We start from the raw sequence: 6,362 nt of genomic DNA, 5'->3' as shown, positions 1-6,362 counted from the left end.
GTTTGGTAAGTACAGTCAGGACGACACTGAGGCCTCTGTGCTTGATAACTATTAGTAATGCTGTGTTTATAATAAAGAAAGTTATTTTCTTATGTTTGATATTCCAGTTTTTGGCCCTCTTAATAGTCAGAACGGAAACATGACTGCACAGCACTGCAGTGAATTTTTCTGTCAGAGGAGAGAGGAGAGAGAGCAGAGTTTGTGCTGTATGGAGAAATTGAACGATACTGTCATCTCCATTTAGGCCTGTAGGGTTTGAAAGGATAAGCAGACAGAAAAGGAGAAAGCAAGGGCAAAGAAAATAAGTGGAGAGGGACCAGTGAGCGGCAGTCACAGTGAATATGTTCAAACAGGGCGACTGGAGTCACACAGATGGCCAGACACACACAGAAGTTCAATTATAAAGCTGTGGAGGAGGCAGAGACTACTGGGAGTCTGTTGTCAAGAACTTGGCCTGAGATGTTGGTGTGAGGATAATGTGTGTGTGTGTGTGTGTGTGTGTGTGTGTGTGTGTGTGTGTGTGTCGGTTTGATGTCAGGGGGTGTGTTTTTGTCTCTGCACGAATCTTAAATCTGTCTCTCTTAGATATGAGAGAGGTAAAGACAAGTTGGTAAGTAATTGAGACAGGTGGGTGTAAGGAGATAAAGAAAAAGGAGAAAGTTTAGACAGAAACAGACTTTTGATGTACAAGACAACAATAAAAAAAAGGCTATGCCGGGAGATTTACAGTAACAAATATGTTTTGCTGGATTACAGTAAGTCAGGCAAATTGTTTAGTGTGTGTGTGTGTGTGTGTGTGTGTGTGTGAGTCTGTGTGTGTATGTGTGGGTTTGTGCATGAGTGATAGAATAGGTGGGGATTTTCATAGAAAGATCCCAGATCACCTTCTGATGAGAAACGAAACAACAAAAAATAGGAACAACGATTGAAGTCTAAAATCCAGGAATAGATAAATTCTCTCCTTTTTTGTGGCTGTTCTTTTCCTTCCATGATGATGACAAGTATATACAGTGAGGGCACTGTGTCTGTGAACTTCTACCTCTTACTAGCTAAGGATTTTACAAGGCTGACATGTAGCATGTAAAACAGAAGCGGTTTACTGAGAAATCTTGGAATAAGTAACATTAACAAATCAGATTTGATGTTTTTAGATTATTTTGTCTCATTTTTTAATTATACTCTGTCAAAATATGAGATCATTTTGCTTTTACGTTTGCTTCAAATGGACAAGAGTGAAAAATGTCAGTCAAAGCACAACAATGAGACAGACATTCGTCATCCTTCTCTCAACCGTTAAATGTCCATTCTTGAAGACAAAACAGAGACAAATTTGGAGGCAAAGTACAAAGGCAGAAGCGGATATTATGTTGGAGAAAAGCGACATATACAGAAACACACCCACATAAACACACAGTCTCTAAATACACTGACTGACACACATACATCCTCACCTGCACAGGATCTGCAGTATAAACTGTCTGTCCAATCTACTGACAAACAGGAACACACACACGCGCCAACTTTCTTTGTCACACACGCATGAGCATAAACTGTTATCACCATCACATACCATCAATGTCATCAGAATAACCGGCCCAAAAATATCCAACACACACACACACACTCTCTCTCTTTCTCTCACATACACTCTGGAAAGTGCACAGACATGGATGTGGGTGTGTCAAGCTCCTCTCCACTATAACATAGAATAGACCATTGTTAACTTTAACTGACAGAGTAAGGAAAACACTTTTGAAGTCCCCTCAAAATTATACACATACAGACTGATGTAGGCTGCTAAAGTGGGAACTGGGAGAATTAGCTTATGAAGTTTGTGAATTATCTCTATTTGTCTCATTGTTCTGATCTGCTTCATCTCTTTGCGCTTCATCCACATCCAAACTTAATGGCATTTCCACTGGTCTGACGAGTGAGGCTGTGGTTTTTTCTCTCTACATCCATCATCCTTATCATGTTTCCATTTTTTGTTCATTTTTGTCCGTCTCCTTGTCTCGCTGTGCCATTTTTGTCTCCACTATTGTCTCTGTCCAATTCTCTCTCTCTGCCAGCTCTTTCTAAATCCTGTTATCTTTACGTCGTTTCCTCCTCGGTCCTCCGCTCCTTCTGCTGTGCTGGCATCTGAAACAAAGGAAAAATGAAAGCCTTTGTACCAAAATGACTTTGTATTTGATGTCAGAGCGGAAGCTTTTTCATGACGGTCCAAACTGTAATTAGGGTTGGCCCATACAAAGAGCTGCTGCCCTTGATGGGCCTTGTGTGGATAAACTACTGAAGAACTCACACCTCCAGAGTGATTTGGGGCCGGTTAAGTATCTGCGCCCCCTGACTGAGATGTGTTTGAGTTTGGTTTCTGCGGTTTGCCTCACAGTAACACAGCTGAATCCACAACTTCTTTAATCAGGATACGATGGAGCTCTTTGGTGTGTAAACTGTCAAGCGCCATACTTATCATGCAATATTGTAAACTTGGTTTATGTAGTCTCCTTCTACAAAGTCATTTTCAGATAATAAAAGCCACATATATAGCCAAATAAAAAGAAATAAAAGCTGAAGAAAATCATCAAGTAAAATCTTATAACCAACAAAGCATCTACACTGTACTTGCACTAGATAATTATTTTTGTAATCTTTATGTTCATTAAAATCTCATGTAGTCTGATTTTCAGGAAGGAATAAACTGCACACTGAAGTGACTCTGCTGCAATACTATAGACTAAATAAAATTTACAGATTAAATATTCTAGCTTCATGACCACTCAGTTTCCCAATTTCCACTGATAGCAGTTATGGATGTTGGTATTCACATTTCTGCTCAATATTGAGATCTTTTTTTTCTCTCTCTCATAAATTGAGTAATTGTATTTTTTAAGGTCCCTCTACACAACTAAATATCAAAGATACAGTGAGCCTTCATGCACATATGCCCATTACATTTGATTCTATAAATGCCCTCCCATTAATAACCTAACTCTGACCTTTTTCTGTCACTCCTACTTGAACTTTCATTTAAATCACTGTCCTTTTAGTTCAGTGGGCAGAGCCAGAGGTTCACTTTGCAAAAGCATCACAACGACTAATGCTCTAAGACAATTTGCATAAACAGCTTATATCATGTTCTATGGCATTTGACCTTGGCTCACAGGCCATGGCTTGAGTTGTGTGATGAAATTGTACGGTCAAGAGGATTACTGCTTCACAGAGGTTGAGTCTTACAGCTGATGTGAGTTTTTAGTGCTCATGAATCGCTGTAATTAAATATTACATGATGATTTAAAACCAAAATCTAAATGGTCGATTTTCTGTATTTGTTCCAGATGTTTGACACCGTTGGCAAGCAACAAGCTAGATGAATTCTGACATAATAAAAAACAATTCACCTCCAGTGAAATTGGAGTGGCAGCAGAAATCTCAGAAACTACTGTTTCTGAACCTGGACAAATGAATCAAGAAACTATTGGCATGGCTAGGGAGTTCTGTCTTTTATCTCAGATATAAAAGTATTACAAGCTCTTTAAAGATGTCGTTTATGGTTGAAGGAGGACAGTCTCCAATCTCACCTTTATGTCTGTTTTGTGTTGTGTCTTCTCCGACAACCCTGAACACGCAGCTGTGCTTTCACCATATTAACATTTTCACTTTAAGAGGCGACAGATGCAGGTTAGGATGCTGGTGTGTTTGTGTGTGTCTGAGTGTATGTGAACCCGCATACACACGAGGAAAAAGACAGAAAAGGCTTTCACTTTCAAAACATCCTGAAGATGTTTCTTAAGTGATACCCTCAGGGATAGAAGTTAGTCAAAGTGCATTCATCCCCTATCAACAACTTGACTTTTTGGGAGAAGGATCCTCTTTCACTCACAAACCACTTCCACTGCCACCACAGCTTTTATCACTTTAAATAGGACACACTGACACGTAGGCCCGGCATATACAGGGCTGACAAAACTGGGCTTCTTTTTCACCTGAACAGGTGCTCACTTGTTTAATGTTGGTTATTGACTTATTCTATATTGTAAATCTTATCATATACCAAAGTATGTTTGTCAACTACCAGTTTTGTGGGCACTGCTTAATCATAGTGAATGTATTTTTTGCATTACATTTTCTAACCTTTGATTTGTGCTCACAGTGAAACCTACAACTTTCAATATAGAGGTGAAGAAAAACACTTTGGTAACAGAAGTCTACAAGTGGAACACGAAACAGAGTGGCTACTGAGAAGTAAACTATGGGATCTATGATCTGCCCTGCCTCCGTGTTTCAGGCTGCCTGTCTTCAGGTATAGCCAGACGAAATGCGAATACATCCCATTGTGAGCTTCTTGAAAGCAGATCAATCGTGCTGTAAATCCAAACACAGTTTACTACTTTCTCCGATGGCTGTCACATTTTAGACCACAAATGACACAGATGGGTGATAGGGCTCCATCTAATTGGAGTTGTACTTCAGCAGTCAAATATTTAAGCTGCAATAGGTGTTTATACATTGAAATACCAAAATATGTATATATGATAAATATGTATGAGTGAGTGTTCACTTCACTGTGTTCTTGCCTGCCCGTCCCTTGTCACCTGTGATCCTGTTGTACTCCTGGCAAGTGGTTCAGCACCTCTCAGAGAAAATAAATGTCATGCTGTATTCTTAAAGGACAGTATCAGGTGTGATGGTTAGCTGGTGTACTCATGAAGGCTTCTCCACCTTTGTCTGGCTATGCTCCCCTTTAAGGCATCACAATTTGTGCAGTCTAACCACACAACCTGCTGCACTGTGAACGCAACACTGAATGCATGCATGCATAGAGGTTTAACCAATGCCTTTTTTCTTACCTTAACTTTGCACTTTTTAATGTGATGAGCTGTTTTATTTATAGTCATTTACTGAAACTGTGTTGACAAATGCACAGGAAGATTATTCTCACAAAGGCAATCTTGCCAACACTTGAAAACAAAAACTATGAAGGCATTTAGTTTTACTTTTTCATGTGTGAAAATGTTTGACTTTGAATGTTTGAATGTTTCTTTTCTTTACTGTACGTATATACACTTACTAGACTAAAAGATGAGCTTTTGATGGAACATAGTGGTACAGTGACTAGATGAGTAATTTGTTCCTTTTGGTGTGAGACCTTCAGTGGATATGCCTTGTTAGAGATGAAGTGTTTGTTCCAACAGTTGCTGTCATAAAAGAGAACAGAGCTTTGTTTCTTCAAAAGAACCAGCAGATACGCTGAGCTGGAAGAAGAGAGATGAAGTCAATACACTGTGCACCACTCAGCTTATAACCATATTAATTTTTTTGGCAAATAGTAACTTAAAACATTAGAATTAAGATAGTTTTGCATTGTGTCTCAGAGCAATGGTTGATAACACAATATAAAACAGGATCACTTGTTTTTAGTTAGTGTGTAATGGAATTTTTTTTAATGCCGTATTTGTGCAGCTTACATGCTCAAACCTAAAGGGAAGCAAGCTCCACTGCCGTATACTTTGTGATACATGGGGATGCGGGGACAGCACAACATAGTAGGATCTTATTCAAGGATAAGTAAGAAACTAAGCTCAACATCAAAATGTGCACCTTCTTCCCTTCCAAGTTATTATCCACGATAAGCTGTCTAATATTTGAGTAAGTTAAAATACTAAGACTGCAACTTAAAAATAAATAATAATACAGTCCGCTTACCTTAACACACACTATATCTACCTGGTGTTTAGAGCATGGAGAAATTAAAACTCACCTGGAAGAAAACATGAATGCTTTCAGTCCCATTTAGAAGATGTGGCAGTGATGCAATTCAGCCTCTTGTGCTTGAAATCTGTTTTCACAGATGAAAATAACTAAGGAACTCAGAAAAATTATCCTGGCATAACCTTTTTTCACCTGTTAAGTCTTGAACACAAGAGAGAAAACTTTTTAGATCAGAAGTTTTTTCTCACTTGCCTCTCAGGGCTTCTGTATAATACAGCATGGGTCATAAAACATGGCCCTGCTAATCAAGAACCACAGCACCACTGATAGTCAAAAACTCCACCAGCTATCTTCAATGCATAGAGTGAATCATCAATTCGAATCCAATTTTAATTCTCAGCAAGTTAACATGTTTAAGTAAATGAAAGTCAGAGAAGGGACTTGCTCGTGTCTCTCCTGTCAACAGCCTCTCTGAGCGGTTACTGTATGTTACAGCCTATGTTTGTGTCTCTAACATTATTACTGCACTGGGGAAGGAGAGCTTGTCCATTGAGTCCAAAGCTGTTTCTTATGCTCTCAATGAATCCTAATACCATCTGTAGTGTGTCTGTGTGTGTTTTTGTATGCATGTGTGTTACTCTCCTGTCTTTGAT

The sequence above is a fragment of the Micropterus dolomieu genome, linkage group LG04 (genome assembly GCF_021292245.1).
Source record: "Micropterus dolomieu isolate WLL.071019.BEF.003 ecotype Adirondacks linkage group LG04, ASM2129224v1, whole genome shotgun sequence".
Classification (NCBI taxonomy): domain Eukaryota; kingdom Metazoa; phylum Chordata; class Actinopteri; order Centrarchiformes; family Centrarchidae; genus Micropterus; species Micropterus dolomieu.
The sequence above is the reverse complement of the archived record's forward strand: the minus strand, read 5'-3'. Positions refer to the sequence as shown.